The 18,911-nt window shown below is 47.2% G+C and overlaps 1 protein-coding gene across 1 annotated transcript in view; it reads right to left on the bottom strand.

The window, feature by feature from the left end:
- Window positions 1-16,219, bottom strand: part of GRIK5 (glutamate ionotropic receptor kainate type subunit 5) — a 294,448-nt gene extending 278,229 nt beyond the window's left edge. Inside the window, exon 1 of the mRNA XM_069742769.1 lies at window positions 14,730-16,219. The gene's annotated coding sequence lies outside the window, so the exon portion shown is untranslated. The remainder of the gene's footprint in view (window positions 1-14,729) is intronic.
- Window positions 16,220-18,911: the final 2,692 nt, after the last annotated feature.

An 18,911-nucleotide genomic window follows, 5' to 3' on the forward strand; every position in this document is an offset into this window, starting at 1 on the left:
TGTATCTAATCCTCTCCTGTGTGATACTGACTGCTGAGCTGTGTATCTAATCCTCTCCTGTGTGATACTGTCTGCTGAGCCGTGTATCTAATCCTCTCCTGTGTGATACTGTCTGCTGAGCCGTGTATCTAATCCTCTCCTGTGTGATACTGGGCTGTGTATCTAATCCTATCCTGTGTGATACTGACTGCTGAGCCGTGTATCTAATCCTATCCTGTGAGCTACTGTCTGCTGAGCTGTGTATCTAATCCTCTCCTGTGTGATACTGACTGCTAAGTCGTGTATCTAATCCTCTCCTGTGTGATACTGACTGCTGAGCCGTGTATCTAATCCTATCCTGTGTGATACTGACTGCTGAGCCGTGTATCTAATCCTATCCTGTATGATACTGGGCTGTGTATCTAATCCTATCCTGTGTGATACTGTCTGCTGAGCTGTGTATCTAATCCTATCCTGTGTGATACTGTCTGCTAAGTCGTGTATCCAATCTTATCCTGTGTGATACTGACTGCTGAGCCGTGTATCTAATCCTATCCTGTGAGCTACTGTCTGCTGAGCCGTGTATCTAATCCTCTCCTGTGTGATACTGACTGCTGAGCCGTGTATCTAATCCTATCCTGTGTGATACTGACTGCTGAGCCGTGTATCTAATCCTATCCTGTGTGATACTGTCTGCTGAGCCGTGTATCTAATCCTCTCCTGTGTGATACTGTCTGCTGAGCAGTGTATCTAATCCTCTCCTGTGTGATACTGTCTGCTGAGCTGTGTATCTAATTCTCTCCTGTGTGATACTGACTGCTGAGCCGTGTATCTAATCCTCTCCTGTGTGATACTGTCTGCTGAGCCGTGTATCTAATCCTCTCCTGTGTGATACTGTCTGCTGAGCCGTGTATCTAATCCTATCCTGTGTGATACTGTTTGCTGAGCCGTGTATCTAATCCTATCCTGTGTGATACCGTCTGCTGAGCTGTGTATCTAATCCTCTCCTGTGTGGTACTGTCTGCTGAGCCGTGTATCTAATCCTATCCTGTGTGATACTGACTGCTGAGCCGTGTATCTAATCCTATCCTGTGTGATACTGTCTGCTGAGCCGTGTATCTAATCCTCTCCTGTGTGATACTGTCTGCTGAGCCGTGTATCTAATCCTATCCTGTGTGATACTGTCTGCTGAGCTGTGTATCTAATCCTATCCTGTGTGATACTGACTGCTGAGCTGTGTATCTGATCCTCTCCTGTGTGATACTGTCTGCTGAGCCGTGTATCTAATCCTATCCTGTGAGCTACTGTCTACTGAGCCGTGTATCTAATCCTCTCCTGTGTGATACTGTCTGCTGAGCCGTGTATCTAATCCTATCCTGTGTGATACTGTCTGCTGAGCCGTGTATCTAATCCTATCCTGTGAGCTACTGTCTACTGAGCCGTGTATCTAATCCTATCCTGTGTGATACTGTTTGCTGAGCTGTGTATCTAATCCTATCCTGTGTGATACTGACTGCTGAGCCGTGTATCTGATCCTCTCCTGTGTGATACTGTCTGCTGAGCTGTGCATCTAATCCTCTCCTGTGTGATACTGTCTGCTGAGCCGTGTATCTAATTCTATCCTGTGTGATACTGTCTGCTGAGCCGTGTATCTAATCCTCTCCTGTGAGCTACTGTCTGCTGAGCCGTGTATCTAATCCTATCCTGTGTGATACTGTCTGCTGAGCCGTGTATCTAATCCTATCCTGTGTGATACTGTCTGCTGAGCCGTGTATCTAATCCTATCCTGTGTGATACTGTCTGCTGAGCCGTGTATCTAATCCTCTCCTGTGTGATACTGTCTGCTGAGCCGTGTATCTAATTCTATCCTGTGTGACACTGTCTGCTGAGCCGTGTATCTAATCCTCTCCTGTGTGACACTGTCTGCTGAGCCGTGTATCTAATCCTCTCCTGTGTGATACTGACTGCTGAGCTGTGTATCTAATCCTATCCTGTGTGATACTGTCTGCTGAGCTGTGTATCTAATCCTATCCTGTGTGATACTGTCTGCTGAGCCGTGTATCTAATCCTATCCTGTGTGATACTGACTGCTGAGCCGTGTATCTAATCCTCTCCTGTGTGATACTGACTGCTGAGCTGTGTATCTAATCCTCTCCTGTGTGATACTGTCTGCTGAGCCGTGTATCTAATCCTATCCTGTGTGATACTGTCTGCTGAGCCGTGTATCTAATCCTCTCCTGTGTGATACTGTCTGCTGAGCCGTGTATCTAATCCTATCCTGTGTGATACTGACTGCTGAGCCGTGTATCTAATCCTATCCTGTGTGATACTGACTGCTGATCTGTGTATCTAATCCTCTCCTGTGTGATACTGTCTGCTGAATTGTGTATCTAATCCTATCCTGTGTGATACTGTCTGCTGAGCCGTGTATCTAATCCTATCCTGTGTGATACTGTCTGCTGAGCCGTGTATCTAATCCTATCCTGTGTGATACTGTCTGCTGAGCCGTGTATCTAATCCTATCCTGTGTGATACTGTCTGCTGAGCTGTGTATCTAATCCTCTCCTGTGTGATACTGTCTGCTGAGCCGTGTATCTAATCCTATCCTGTATGATACTGGGCTGTGTATCTAATCCTATCCTGTGTGATACGGTCTGCTGAGCCGTGTATCTAATCCTATCCTGTGTGATACTGTCTGCTGAGCCGTGTATCTAATCCTATCCTGTGTGATACTGTCTGCTGAGCCGTGTATCTAATCCTATCCTGTGTGATACTGTCTGCTGAGCCGTGTATCTAATCCTGTCCTGTGTGATGCTGACTGCTGAGCCGTGTATCTAATCCTCTCCTGTGTGATACTGTCTGCTGAGCCGTGTATCTAATCCTCCCCTGTGTGATACTGTCTGCTGAGCCGTGTATCTAATCCTCCCCTGTGTGATACTGTCTGCTGAGCTGTGTATCTAATCCTATCCTGTGTGATACTGACTGTTGAGCTGTGTATCTAATCCTATCCTGTGTGATACTGACTGCTGAGCCGTGTATCTAATCCTCTCCTGTGTGATACTGTCTGCTGAGCCGTGTATCTAATCCTCCCCTGTGTGATACTGTCTGCTGAGCTGTGTATCTAATCCTCTCCTGTGTGATACTGACTGCTGAGCTGTGTATCTAATCCTATCCTGTGTGATAATGTCTGCTGAGCCGTGTATCTAATCCTATCCTGTGTGATACTGTCTGCTGAGCCGTGTATCTAATCCTATCCTGTGTGATACTGACTGCTGAGCCGTGTATCTAATCCTATCCTGTGTGATACTGTCTGCTGAGCCGTGTATCTAATCCTATCGTGTGATACTGACTGCTGAGCCGTGTATCTAATCCTATCCTGTGTGATACTGTCTGCTGAGCTGTGTATCTAATCCTATCCTGTGTGATACTGTCTGCTGAGCCGTGTATCTAATCCTATCCTGTGTGATACTGTCTGCTGAGCTGTGTATCTAATCCTCTCCTGTGTGATACTGTCTGCTGAGCTGTGTATCTAATCCTCTCCTGTGTGATACTGTCTGCTGAGCCGTGTATCTAATCCTATCCTGTATGATACTGGGCTGTGTATCTAATCCTATCCTGTGTGATACTGTCTGCTGAGCTGTGTATCTAATCCTATCCTGTGTGATACTGTCTGCTAAGTCGTGTATCCAATCTTATCCTGTGTGATACTGACTGCTGAGCCGTGTATCTAATCCTATCCTGTGAGCTACTGTCTGCTGAGCTGTGTATCTAATCCTCTCCTGTGTGATACTGACTGCTGAGCCGTGTATCTAATCCTATCCTGTGAGCTACTGTCTGCTGAGCCGTGTATCTAATCCTCTCCTGTGTGATACTGTCTGCTGAGCCGTGTATCTAATCCTCTCCTGTGTGATACTGACTGCTGAGCCGTGTATCTAATCCTATCCTGTGTGATACTGACTGCTGAGCCGTGTATCTAATCCTATCCTGTGTGATACTGTCTGCTGAGCCGTGTATCTAATCCTCTCCTGTGTGATACTGTCTGCTGAGCTGTGTATCTAATCCTCTCCTGTGATACTGTCTGCTGAGCCGTGTATCTAATCCTATCCTGTGTGATACCGTCTGCTGAGCTGTGTATCTAATCCTCTCCTGTGTGATACTGACTGCTGAGCCGTGTATCTAATCCTATCCTGTGTGATACTGTCTGCTGAGCCGTGTATCTAATCCTCTCCTGTGTAATACTATCTGCTGAGCCGTGTATCTAATCCTCTCCTGTGTGATACTGTCTGCTGAGTCGTGTATCTAATCCTTTCCTGTGTGATACTGTCTGCTGAGCCGTGTATCTAATCCTCTCCTGTGTGATACTGTCTGCTGAGCCGTGTATCTAATCATCTCCTGTGTGATACTGTCTGCTGAGCCGTGTATCTAATCCTCTCCTGTGTGATACTGTCTGCTGAGCCGTGTATCTAATCCTCTCCTGTGTGATACTGTCTGCTGAGCCGTGTATCTAATCCTCTCCTGTGTGATACTGACTGCTGAGCCGTGTATCTAATCCTCTCCTGTGTGATACTGTCTGCTGAGCCGTGTATCTAATCCTCTCCTGTGTGATACTGTCTGCTGAGCCGTGTATCTAATCCTATCCTGTGTGATTCTGGGCCCCCTGCAGTCTGTGGCAGAGGGTGGTCGGTGTCGGCACGGTAATAAATTATGTTATTTCCAGCTTTACAGAAGGACGATAACACCATAGAAATGATAAGAATAATAGGCCTCAGTTACCATAACTGTCTGCAGGGAAAACTATTACTCATAGCAACCAATCACAGCTCAGCTTCTTATAACAGCTCTGGCGAAATGAAAGATGCTTAGTGATTGGCTGCTATGTGGAGTGGGCGTGGCCGATACACATACACACACACACACACACACACACAAATACATACACTCATTTTTATATATGTAGATATTTCCCCTCAGTGGTGACACGGGGCAATTAGATCATGATGATCAGTTGATCATTGGAGCTGTTTCAGTCGAAGAAAAATGGTTTTCCAAAGGGAAAAACTTCTTGAAATAGGATCTGTCAACAGGTTAAGTGTCCAGTTACATTCTTATTTTATTCAAGCCGCTCCCCCGAGTATTTTATTTTTTGTTTTTTTTAAATCCGCCTTACGGTTCAAGAGATATGGGCCTTTATATTTAGTTTTATTCAGGGGGCGTGGCTCACTGGATCCTCTGGGGCGTGGCTCACAGGATCCTCTGGGGCGTGTCTTTAGACCGCATAATTACACTGTGAGCCACGCCTTTTCTAAAGACCATAAAAATGTTACCTAATAAAAAGACTCATATCTCTGGAACCGTATGGCGGATTTAAAAAAAATAAAAAGTGGAATACTCAGGGGAGCAGTGGGGATCAAATAGATGCAAAAACTGGTCACATTTGACCTAGTGACAGATCCTCTTTAAAGGCCTCTGAGTTATTTTTTTTTATGGCTCCCAGATTATGTTTTAAATGAAAAGATTGTAAAATTTAACAGTTGTCAGTCAACATTCCTGAAAATTTGTAATTAAGTCCCGGTTTGGACCTAAATCTGCTTTGAGATGATTCGGCAACATGAAGGCATGGCATGTGCTACAGGAATTTATTACTTTATCTTCCATTTTATAGTCGCGAATCCCAGCCCAACAGTAAGTTTGGGTCCTGAAACCATCAGCAGCCTATATGGCAAGGATGCTGTTAGCTCAAGTCTTGAGAACCAAAGTCAGAACTAAAATTATACCCAAAAAACTATACTATATGGTCATGTGACTAAACTCCTAGACAATGCTTTTATGTATTTACAATGGAATCTGTGGTGGAAATCCAAGGTGGACCCTGAAACTTCTGATCGGGATTTCACACTTTAACTATCAGCAGGTTTACATACAGATTGGCCACATTGAATTTGTGCAATCTGCTTCTAATATGCAAGCAAGTTTCAGATAACTTGCTTTGAAGTCTGTGTGAGCGAAATCCTGTGTGACTTTTTTTTGCTATGTTCTCATTAATTAATATTCTAATTAGAGGTTTACTCTACTACTTACACAAATAACTTTCAGAGAGACTCTGCCTAATAATCTAAATTGTTGGCTGCTTAAAGGGAACCTGTCACCTGAATTTGGCGGGATCGGTTTTCGGTCATATGGGCGGAGTTTTCGGGTGTTTGATTCACCCTTTCCTTACCCGCTGGCTGCATGCTGGCCGCAATATTGGATCGAAGTTCATTCTCTGTCCTCCGTAGTACACGCCTGCATAAGGCAAGATTTCCTTGCACAGGCGCGTACTACGGAGGACAGAGAATGAACTACAATCCAATATTGCGGCCAGCATGCAGCCAGCGGGTAATGAAAGGGTGAATCAAACACCCGAAAACTCCGCCCATATGACCGAAAACCGGTCCCGCCAAATTCAGGTGACAGGTTCCCTTTAATCATCTAAATGGGCACCATGCAATACCCCTTTTCACCTACAGTGGCCACTGTAGAGGAAATAATCAGACTACACAAAGCTTGTTTGTAGTCTGTAACCATGGGAACACATAACTATGCAAAGGAGCTGTATACATAAAACGGCAGAAGCTTTCTAATCGAGTCTGTTGGCAACTTTGCTTCACTTTTTATAAATGTGGATGAACAGAAGCAATAAAAATGATTGCAAAAGCGGAAATAGCCCCGAGTGGTAAGGATGGTGGACACCTTAGCCTTACTAATCAAATATGGCTGACTCTGAGGATAATTCCTTGAGTGACTCGAACTATCAGTTTCTGCTGGGGAAAAAAATGTCAGATTGCTCAGCCATGAGAACTACATGACTTAGAAGTGAGATCGGCAATTACCAAGTGTTCAGATCCACGGCGCATTTCTGCGACTAATCTTGGGTGATTGCAGTCTTTTCGCTGACAATGGCACACAGGCGATCTGTCGTCAGGGGTAAAGTTGTTTTACATTATTTTTTCTATAATAAAATATATTACAGCAAGCAGAGATGTGCAGAGCCGGGCAGGCGGGCAGCCACACGCCACACACCCGCCTGTTCTATTCTGAGAAATTGTAAAGTCCAATCTTTTCTCCCTGTAGATACGACTTATGTAATAAAGTGCTCAGCATCACTTATCATACAAAATACCGCGCTGTTCTCTGCAAATCCACAACGCTTGAACTGCCCTGACAAAGACATCTTCTGTGAATCGCCTAATACTTTACAGCTACTTGGTTTCCTCCATATATTCTACATTGGATAAATCTATTACTTTTGTAGGATGACACTCAGCTCTCTGTAGACCCTCCGTGACTTATCAAGCTGCATTTACCAACTTATCCTGAGCTACATCCTGCATTATACCCCAGAGCTGCACTCACTATTCTGCTGGTGCAGTCACTGTGTACATACATTACATTACTGATCCTGAGTTACATCCTGCATTATACCCCAGAGCTGCACTCACTATTCTGCTGGTGCAGTCACTGTGTACATACATTACATTACTGATCCTGAGTTACATCCTGTATTATACCCCAGAGCTGCACTCACTATTCTGCTGGTGCAGTCACTGTGTACATACATTACATTACTGATCCTGAGTTACATCCTGTATTATACTCCAGAGCTGCACTCACTATTCTGCTGGTGCAGTCACTGTGTACATACATTACTGATCCTGAGTTACATCCTGTATTATCCTCCAGAGCTGCACTCACTATTCTGCTGGTGCAGTCACTGTGTACATACATTACATTACTGATCCTGAGCTACATCCTGCATTATACCCCAGAGCTGCACTCACTATTCTGCTGGTGCAGTCACTGTGTACATACATTACATTACTGATCCTGAGTTACATCCTGCATTATACCCCAGAGCTGCACTCACTATTCTGCTGGTGCAGTCACTGTGTACATACATTACATTACTGATCCTGAGTTACATCCTGTATTATACCCCAGAGCTGCACTCACTATTCTGCTGGTGCAGTCACTGTGTACATACATTACATTACTGATCCTGAGCTACATCCTGCATTATACCCCAGAGCTGCACTCACTATTCTGCTGGTGCAGTCACTGTGTACATACATTACATTACTGATCCTGAGTTACATCCTGCATTATACCCCAGAGCTGCACTCACTATTCTGCTGGTGCAGTCACTGTGTACATACATTACATTACTGATCCTGAGTTACATCCTGTATTATACCCCAGAGCTGCACTCACTATTCTGCTGGTGCAGTCACTGTGTACATACATTACATTACTGATCCTGAGTTACATCCTGTATTATACCCCAGAGCTGCACTCACTATTCTGCTGGTGCAGTCACTGTGTACATACATTGCTGATCCTGAGTTACATCCTGTATTATACCCCAGAGCTGCACTCACTATTCTGCTGGTGCAGTCACTGTGTACATACATTACATTACTGATCCTGAGCTACATCCTGCATTATACCCCAGAGCTGCACTCACTATTCTGCTGGTGCAGTCACTGTGTACATACATTATATTACTGATCCTGAGTTACATCCTGTATTATACCCCAGAGCTGCACTCACTATTCTGCTGGTGCAGTCACTGTGTACATACATTACATTACTGATCCTGAGTTACATCCTGTATTATACCCCAGAGCTGCACTCACTATTCTGCTGGTGCAGTCACTGTGTACATACATTACATTACTGATCCTGAGTTACATCCTGTATTATACCCCAGAGCTGCACTCACTATTCTGCTGGTGCAGTCACTGTGTACATACATTACATTACTGATCCTGAGTTACATCCTGTATTATACCCCAGAGCTGCACTCACTATTCTGCTGGTGCAGTCACTGTGTACATACATTACATTACTGATCCTGAGTTACATCCTGTATTATACCCCAGAGCTGCACTCACTATTCTGCTGGTGCAGTCACTGTGTACATACATTACTGATCCTGAGTTACATCCTGTATTATACTCCAGAGCTGCACTCACTATTCTGCTGGTGCAGTCACTGTGTACATAAATTACATTACTGATCCTGAGTTACATCCTGTATTATACCCCAGAGCTGCACTCACTATTCTGCTGGTGCAGTCACTGTGTACATACATTACATTACTGATCCTGAGTTACATCCTGTATTATACCCCAGAGCTGCACTCACTTATTCTGCTGGTGCAGTCACTGTGTACATACATTACATTACTGATTCTGAGTTACATCCTGTATTATACTCCAGAGCTGCACTCACTATTCTGCTGGTGCAGTCACTGTGTACATACATTACATTACTGATCCTGAGTTACATCCTGTATTATACCCCAGAGCTGCACTCACTATTCTGCTGGTGCAGTCACTGTGTACATACATTACATTACTGATCCTGAGTTACATCCTGTATTATACTCCAGAGCTGCCCTCACTATTCTGCTGGTGCAGTCACTGTGTACATACATTACATTACTGATCCTGAGTTACATCCTGTATTATCCTCCAGAGCTGCACTCACTATTCTGCTGGTGCAGTCACTGTGTACATACATTACATTACTGATCCTGAGTTATATCCTGTATTATACCCCAGAGCTGCACTCACTATTCTGCTGGTGCAGTCACTGTGTTCATACATTACATTACTGATCCTGAGTTACATCCTGTATTATCCTCCAGAGCTGCCCTCACTATTCTGCTGGTGCAGTCACTGTGTACATACATTACATTACTGATCCTGAGTTATATCCTGTATTATACCCCAGAGCTGCACTCACTATTCTGCTGGTGCAGTCACTGTGTACATACATTACATTACTGATCCTGAGTTACATCCTGTATTATACCCCAGAGCTGCGCTCACTATTCTGCTGGTGCAGTCACTGTGTACATACATTACATTACTGATCCTGAGTTACATCCTGTATTATACTCCAGAGCTGCGCTCACTACTCTGCTGGTGCAGTCACTGTGTACATACATTACATTACTGATCCTGAGTTACATCCTGTATTATACCCCAGAGCTGCACTCACTATTCTGCTGGTGCAGTCACTGTGTACATACATTACATTACTGATCCTGAGTTACATCCTGTATTATACTCCAGAGCTGCACTCACTATTCTGCTGGTGCAGTCACTGTGTACACACATTACATTACTGATCCTGAGTGACCTCCTGTATTATACTCCAGAGCTGCACTCACTATTCTGCTGGTGCAGTCACTGTGTACATACATTACATTACTGATCCTGAGTTGCATCCTGTATTATACCCCAGAGCTGCACTCACTATTCTGCTGGTGCAGTCACTGTGTACACACATTACATTACTGATCCTGAGTGACCTCCTGTATTATACTCCAGAGCTGCACTCACTATTCTGCTGGTGCAGTCACTGTGTACATACATTACATTACTGATCCTGAGTTACCTCCTGTATTATACTCCAGAGCTGCACTCACTATTCTGCTGGTGCAGTCACTGTGTAGATACATTACATTACTGATCCTGAGTTACATCCTGTATTATACTCCAGAGCTGCACTCACTATTCTGCTGGTGCAGTCACTGTGTACACACATTACATTACTGATCCTGAGTTACCTCCTGTATTATACTCCAGTGCTGCACTCACTATTCTGCTGGTGCAGTCACTGTGTACATACATTACTGATCCTGAGTTACATCCTGTATTATACTCCAGAGCTGCACTCACTATTCTGCTGGTGCAGTCACTGTGTACATACATTACATTACTGATCCTGAGTTACATCCTGTATTATACCCCAGAGCTGCACTCACTATTCTGCTGGTGCAGTCACTGTGTACATACATTACATTACTGATCCTGAGTTACATCCTGTATTATACTCCAGAGCTGCACTCACTATTCTGCTGGTGCAGTCACTGTGTACACACATTACATTACTGATCCTGAGTTACCTCCTGTATTATACTCCAGTGCTGCACTCACTATTCTGCTGGTGCAGTCACTGTGTACATACATTACTGATCCTGAGTTACATCCTGTATTATACTCCAGAGCTGCACTCACTATTCTGCTGGTGCAGTCACTGTGTACATACATTACATTACTGATCCTGAGTTACCTCCTGTATTATACTCCAGAGCTGCACTCACTATTCTGCTGGTGCAGTCACTGTGTACATACATTACTGATCCTGAGTTACATCCTGTATTATACTCCAGAGCTGCACTCACTATTCTGCTGGTGCAGTCACTGTGTACATACATTACATTACTGATCCTGAGTTACCTCCTGTATTATACCCCAGAGCTGCACTCACTATTCTGCTGGTGCAGTCACTGTGTACATACATTACTGATCCTGAGTTACATCCTGTATTATACCCCAGAGCTGCGCTCACTATTCTGCTGGTGCAGTCCCTGTGTACATACATTACATTACTGATCCTGAGTTACCTCCTGTATTATACCCCAGAGCTGCAGTCACTATTCTGCTGGTGCAGTCACTGTGTACATACATTACATTACTGATCCTGAGTGACCTCCTGTATTATACCCCAGAGCTGCACTCACTATTCTGCTGGTGCAGACCTCTTGTATATTTTGTGGGTAACGATTTGCTTGGGAACAAACTAAACTCCGGTAGTAATGAATCTTCCTATAAACCCCTCTGATGCTCGGTTGCAGATGCAGCGCACACTGGAGCATGACAAGATATCGGTGAGCGGACATTTTGCTCATCCGGAGACCTCAGCCGAGGTCAGGAGAAGATCGAGTGGATACAGATGTCAGTGCCGGGATTTAATCAAACCAGGAACAAATCTTATCTTTCGTCAATATATCTGACATGAAGCATCAAAAATCCGTCTCCATCCAGAATCCCATCTGGTCGGCGTCAGCGCGCGTTCATGTTGTCTCCGGTGTGCGGCTCCGGAATCGCTTCCCTCCATAGGAGATTGTATCAGATTCGTGAGACCGCACGTTCCGTGTATGGTTCTCTTTCTATATATCCAGAGCGCCAGAGAAAAGTGCAAAGAACGGCGTTATCAGTCGTGCAAATGTGCGCAAAGCCAGACGTCGGCATAAACAGATGGTGTGTAGACCATCGGGAAAGGTGCACATTGTTATACAGGTGGGAAGAAATATGCAACAATGTAGCAACTGCAACAAGGGATACAATAGTCATATATAGGATTTTCACACTCAAATTTGAACACGTACAGATGAAAACAAATATATACCAAGACCCTCATCAAGTGGCAGCATAACCCACAATATGCCACCAATTTGGCACCATGACGGCTCATCAAGTGGCATTGTAACCCTTTTATCTGTAGAGTATATGTCAACTTTATTAGGTTCCCACCACCCTGGTACCATGAAGTCTCACGTCGAAGTGTAACTCCTTAAAATGCCACCAACTTGGTCCACTGATGGCACAACAAGTGTCAATGTAACCCTGACAATTTCACCAAACTTTGCACCATGATGGGTCATCAAGAGGCAATGTAAGCCTTACAATGCCACCAACTTGGTACCCTGATGCCTCACCAAGTGGCAACATAAGCCAATAAGATGCTACAAACTTTGCACCATAACAGCTCATCGAGTGGCTGTGTAACCTATAAAATGCCACCAGCCTGGCATCATGACTGTTCATCAAGTGAATAAGGGAGCCTTAAAATGCCCCCCAAACATGGCACCATGATGGCTCATTAAGTGTAACCCATAAAACGCCAATAACCTGTGATCGTAAAGGGTCATCAATTAGCAGTGACAGCACCTGACGCCATGACGGCTCATCAAGTGCAGCCTAACCCTTAAATTCCACCAACTTGGCACCATGATTGTTGATCAAGTGGTGTTGACACCCTTAGGATGCCACAAACCTGTCACTATGATGGGTCATCAAGTGGCGTTGATACCCTTAGGATGCCACCAACCTGGCACCATGATGGTTCATCAAGTGGTGTTGACACCCTTAGGTTGCCACCAACCTGGCATCATGATGGTTCATAAAGTGGCATTGACACCCTTAGGACACCACCAACCTGGAACCATGATGGTTCATCAAGTGGCGTTGACACCCTTAGGATGCCACCAACCTGGCACCATGATGGTTCCTAAAGTAGTGTTAAAACTCTTAGGATGCCACCAACCTGGCACCATGATGGGTCATCAAGTGGCGTTGATACCCTTAGGATGCCACCAACCTGGCACCATGATGATTCCTAAAGTAGCGTTGACACCCTTAGGATGCCACCAACCTGGCACCATGATGGTTCATCAAGTGGTGTTGACACCCTTAGGTTGCCACCAACCTGGCACCATGATGGTCCATCAAGTGGCATGGATGCCACCAACCTGGCACCATGATGGTTCCTAAAGTAGTGTTAACACCCTTAGGATGCCACCAACCTGGCACCATGATGGGTCATCAAGTGGCATTGACACCCTTAGGACACCACCAACCTGGAACCATGATAATTCATCAAGTGGCGTTGACACCCTTAGGATGCCACCAACCTGGCACCATGATGGTCCATCAAGTGGCATGGTTGCCACCAACCTGGCACCATGATGGTTCCTAAAGTAGTGTTAACACCCTTAGGATGCCACCAACCTGGCACCATGATGGGTCATCAAGTGGCGTTGTTACCCTTAGGATGCCACCAACCTGGCACCATGATGGTTCCTAAAGTAGCGTTGACACCCTTAGGATGCCACCAACCTGGCACCATGATGGTTCATCAAGTGGTGTTGAGACCCTTAGGTTGCCACCAACCTGGCATCATGATGGTTCATCAAGTGGCATTGACACCCTTAGGACACCACCAACCTAGAACCATGATGGTTCATCAAGTGGCGTTGACACCCTTAGGATGCCACCAACCTGGCACCATGATGGTTCATCAAGTGGCATAGATGCCACCAACCTGGCACCATGATGGTTCCTAAAGTAGTGTTAACACCTTTAGGATGCCACCAACCTGGCGCCATGATAGTTCATCAAGTGGTGTTGACACCCTTAGGATGCCACCAACCTGGCACCATGATGGTTCATCAAGTGGTGTTGAGACCCTTAGGTTGCCACCAACCTGGCATCATGATGGTTCATCAAGTGGCATTGACACCCTTAGGACACCACCAACCTAGAACCATGATGGTTCATCAAGTGGTGTTGACACCCTTAGGATGCCACCAACCTGGCGCCATGATGGTTCATCAAGTGGTGTTGACATCCTTAGATTGCCACAAACCTGGTACCATGATGGTTCCTAAAGTAGCGTTGACACGCTTAGGTTGCCACCAACCTGGCACCATGATGGTTCATTAAGTGGCGTTGACACCCTTAGGCTGCCACCAACCTGGAACCATGACTGCTCATCAAGTGTCAGAGAAACCCCTAAGAAGCTTCTGTGTTCTCTCCACAAGCCAGGCCTAACTAAAGCTTCTCGGGGAGCAGCGTGGAAAACTGCACCCCCATTTAGAACCTCTACCATCCTCATTCATGGTCAAAGCCGGCAATGGTGTTGAATAAATAATGGGGGGATTATCCTAATGAATATAATATTTGCAGTTGTACCCCCTCCTTCTTCTACCCTTTGTCTACAGACCCAAACCTGTGATGCTAAACTGCACCGCCATTTTTAAAGGGCCCCTTAATCAATTTTCATATCACCTTTTTTTTTTTGCCCACCCAATTGTGAATCCTCTCCCCCCCAAAGAAGGAATAGTAAGATGTACTCACAGAGAGATGAGGATGCAGCCAGAGCAGTGCAGGATGGGGAGCCCTCTCCTCTCTGGTCCTTGGTTCCTCAGTAGATCACACCGGTGGGATGCAGGGTAGCTGGAGGGGCAATCACGATGTGGACGGAGGAAGGGGTGGATCACATTCCTTTCCAAGAGCCCCCCAAGACTAACCACAAGGAATCCATTCCCTGGTCTACACAATTCAGTTCTCCCTCCTCAATTCCTTCTTCGTCTCCCGGAGACAGCGCGCGCAGGGGTGGGGGGGTTGATATTCAGCCTGATCTGCAAAAAAGGGGCAATCGGGTCCTTTTTTTTTTTTGAGGGGTGGGGAGTAGGCAGTTGACACTCTTTTACCCCCCCAGCAATCCGATGCAAGACACGGGTAATGTCATTAAGGCACAGAGTCCCACAGGAGAGGGGGCTTCCGCTGACGTGACGGTACCAGAAAGAGGGACTAAACAAACCTCGAAGCCCCCTCCTAGACTTAGCCGGCGATCACGACAATCCCCCTGCGATGGCACAGATCTGGCGGAACAGGGCTAGAAGTCTAAAAGGGGGGCACTTATAACAGGCCATGCCGATACCCACCCGTCTACCAGGTCCCGACAGCGGGGAAATTGATGTCCGTAGAGGCGGGAGTCCATAGGGGGCCGCGAAATACAGATGTGTAGACTTCCTAGGGATGGAGAGGAGGAGGAGAGGTAGATCAAGGTTCTCACCGCAGGAAGACTGGATGTGGCATAGAAACGTGAAAATCCTGAGAAATGGGGGCCAAAGTCAGTGGGGGGCCAAAGTCAGTGGGTTGGAGGTCTTTGGCTCACAGAGAAGATCTTCTCCATCCGGCGGGCAGAAGACGGGCAACGCCGGGAGGGTGGGATGCAGACTGTAGGCCTCCTCCAAAATCCCTAGTACAGCTGTGTGTGCAGAACGGAGCGGAATCTGCATGTAAAGTGGCTGCCGGTGCGGAGAAATGGCCAGCAGGGCTGAAGAGCGGCGGCGTGCGGGCGGAGGAAGCTACGAAGGCAGAGCGGCGGTGCCATCGTGCAGAGGATGCAGCAGAGCGGAGGTTGTGTATTTAGACATGGTGCGCAGGAGGGCGCAGCGAGCGAAGGGACAAGTCCAGGTTTGCCGTCTCTATTCCCATTTCCTAGTCGCTTCCTTTCCTATCTCCCTCCCTTTGCGGGAGTCTCGCACTTCTCCCTACATCAGTTCACCACGCCTCCATCCATCCATCCATCCATCCATCCTTCCATCTTCGCTCTCTTTCATCCCTTTTCTTTTTTTCCGCTCGCTAGAGTCACTTAGGTCCCTTGCTTTATCCCTGCGCCCTCTCGCACGGGTGCTGAGGTTGTGTCCACACCAGAAGACGCCGTCCTCATCCCTCCCACCCTCCTCCTCCTCCTCCTCCATCCTCATTCATTCAAGGGTTGCTGGAGGGGAAGCGATGCAGCAGAGTCGTGAAGGATACTCATCACATCGCATTGTGTCACATTCACGTCTGCACACAATGTCATCGAATTATTCCAACGCCCGCCCGCCCCTCCCGCAGACCCCCCGCGTCCATCATACGTGCGGACCCCCTTTTACTATAGACCCTCTATTTCACGCACATAGACCCCCATTGTTCTGCTGCTGCAGTCGGTCAGATAAATCCATGCACTGATTTATTCAGAGAGGCTTCCACCGCGTACGGAGGACGAATGTCAGTAAATTTACTGACTGGCATTAAAATTGGGAAAAAAAAAAAAAATAGCGTATGCGGCTTCGGAGGAAAAAAAAAAATAGGTTGGTCTGATCAGCCGGGGGGCCGGGGGGCTGCATGTACCCGGCCTCATCTGCAGATGAAACCACCGATTTTGATTTCTGCAGCCTTGTTTAACGGGGAGAATTTTTATCTTTTTTTATCCATCGGAAATTATTGGAAATAAGGATCCGCGATACTTTAATTAACGAGGCGAGAATCCACGCAGGTTCGCATCGCACGGAAATGGCGTTTGCCTTTTTTAGATTTGGAATCCGAAGCAAAAATTTGGTTCAAAAACCGACACGTGATCTTGGCCGTAGATCAAAGTCATATTCTCCGCGCTTTTCACAAGTATATGAACCAGGAGGATCAGGATGAAAACGTATGTAAATGTGACATCCGTCCTGCTCTCTGTCCACTACTGCCCTGACTTTGCAAGTACATGAATCAGGAAGAGCAGTATGAAAAAAAAAATTAAATCTGACATCAGTCCTGCTCTCTCTCTCCTACTGCCCCGACTTTGCAAGCGCATGAACCAGCCAGATCAGGATGAAAAATTATTAAATCTGACATATGTCCTGCTCTCTGTCCCCTACTGCCCCGACTTTGTAAGTACATGCACCAGGCAGATCAGGATGAAGAAATGTAAATATGACATCCGTCCTGCTCGCTGTCCCCTACTGCCCCAACTTTGTAAGTACATGTACCTGGAAGATCAGGATGAAAAATAATGGACATCTGACATCCGTCCTGCTCTCTGTCCCCTACTGCCCTGACTTTGCATGTGCACGAACCAGGAAGAACAGGATGAAAAATTATTAAATCTGACGTATGTCCTGCTCTCTGTCCCCTACTGCCCCAACTTTGTAAGTACATGAACCAGGCTGAGCAGGATGAAAAATTGTTTAAATCTGACATTTGCCCAGCTCTGTTTCTTCTACCGCAATTATCCAAATTCTTGCAAGTACATGAACCAGGAGGATTAGGATGAAGCATGATGTCATTTTGAGCTTAGCTTGGAAGGGGGAGAAAGCTCATCACCGTCCTATCGGCCTACATCGTTTATTCCCGCTATTAACTCTTTAATGCCCAAGGAGAAATCGGGCTGGCAACCAGGCAAAAGGCAATCTCGCTGGTGCCACAGGAGCCGCCCTAAGGCTTGGGGAGCTCGACCACTGCTGGGGTTCCTTCCTCGACCACTGCTGGAGTTCCTTCCTCGACCACTGCTGGGGTTCCTTCCTCGACCACTGCTGGGGTTCCTTCCTTGACCACTGCTGGGGTTCCTTCCTCGACCACTGCTGGAGTTCCTTCCTCGACCACTGCTGGGGTTCCGTCCTCGACCACTGATGGGGTTCCGTCCTCGACCACTGCTGGAGTTCCTTCCTCGACCACTGCTGGGGTTCCTTCCTCGACCACTGCTGGGGTTCCTTCCTCGACCACTGCTGGGGTTACTTCCTCGACCACTGCTGGGGTTACTTCCTCGACCACTGCTGGGGTTCCTTCCTCGACCACTGCTGGGGTTCCTTCCTCGACCACTGCTGGGGTTCCTTCCTCGACCACTGCTGGGGTTACTTCCTCGACCACTGCTGGGGTTCCTTCCTCGACCACTGCTGGGGTTACTTCCTCGACCACTGCTGGGGTTCCTTCCTCGACCACTGCTGGGGTTACTTCCTCGACCACTGATGGGGTTCCGTCCTCGACCACTGCTGGAGTTCCTTCCTCGACCACTGCTGGGGTTCCTTCCTCGACCACTGCTGGGGTTCCTTCCTCGACCACTGCTGGGGTTCCTTCCTCGACCACTGCTGGGGTTTCTTCCTCGACCACTGCTGGGGTTCCGTCCTCGACCACTGATGGGGTTCCGTCCTCGACCACTGCTGGGGTTCCTTCCTCGACCACTGCTGGGGTTCCTTCCTCGACCACTGCTGGGGTTCCTTCCTCGACCACTGCTGGGGTTCCTTCCTCGAGCACTGCTGGGGTTTCTTCCTCGAGCACTGCTGGGGTTCCTTCCTCGAGCACTGCTGGGGTTCCTTCCTCGACCACTGCTGGGGTTCCTTCCTCGACCACTGCTGGGGTTCCTTCCTCGACCACTGCTGGGGTTCCTTCCTCGACCACTGCTGGGGTTCCTTCCTCGACCACTGCTGGGGTTCCTTTCTCGACCACTGCTGGGGTTCCTTCCTCGACCACTGCTGGGGTTCCTTCCTCGACCACTGCTGGGGTTCCTTTCTCGACCACTGCTGGGGTTCCTTCCTCGAGCACTGCTGGGGTTTCTTCCTCGAGCACTGCTGGGGTTCCTTCCTCGAGCACTGCTGGGGTTCCTTCCTCGAGCACTGCTGGGGTTCCTTCCTCGACCACTGCTGGGGTTCCTTCCTCGACCACTGCTGGGGTTCCTTCCTCGACCACTGCTGGGGTTCCTTCCTCGACCACTGCTGGGGTTCC

Source organism: Ranitomeya imitator, chromosome 10, assembly GCF_032444005.1.
Source record: "Ranitomeya imitator isolate aRanImi1 chromosome 10, aRanImi1.pri, whole genome shotgun sequence".
Lineage (NCBI taxonomy): Eukaryota > Metazoa > Chordata > Amphibia > Anura > Dendrobatidae > Ranitomeya > Ranitomeya imitator.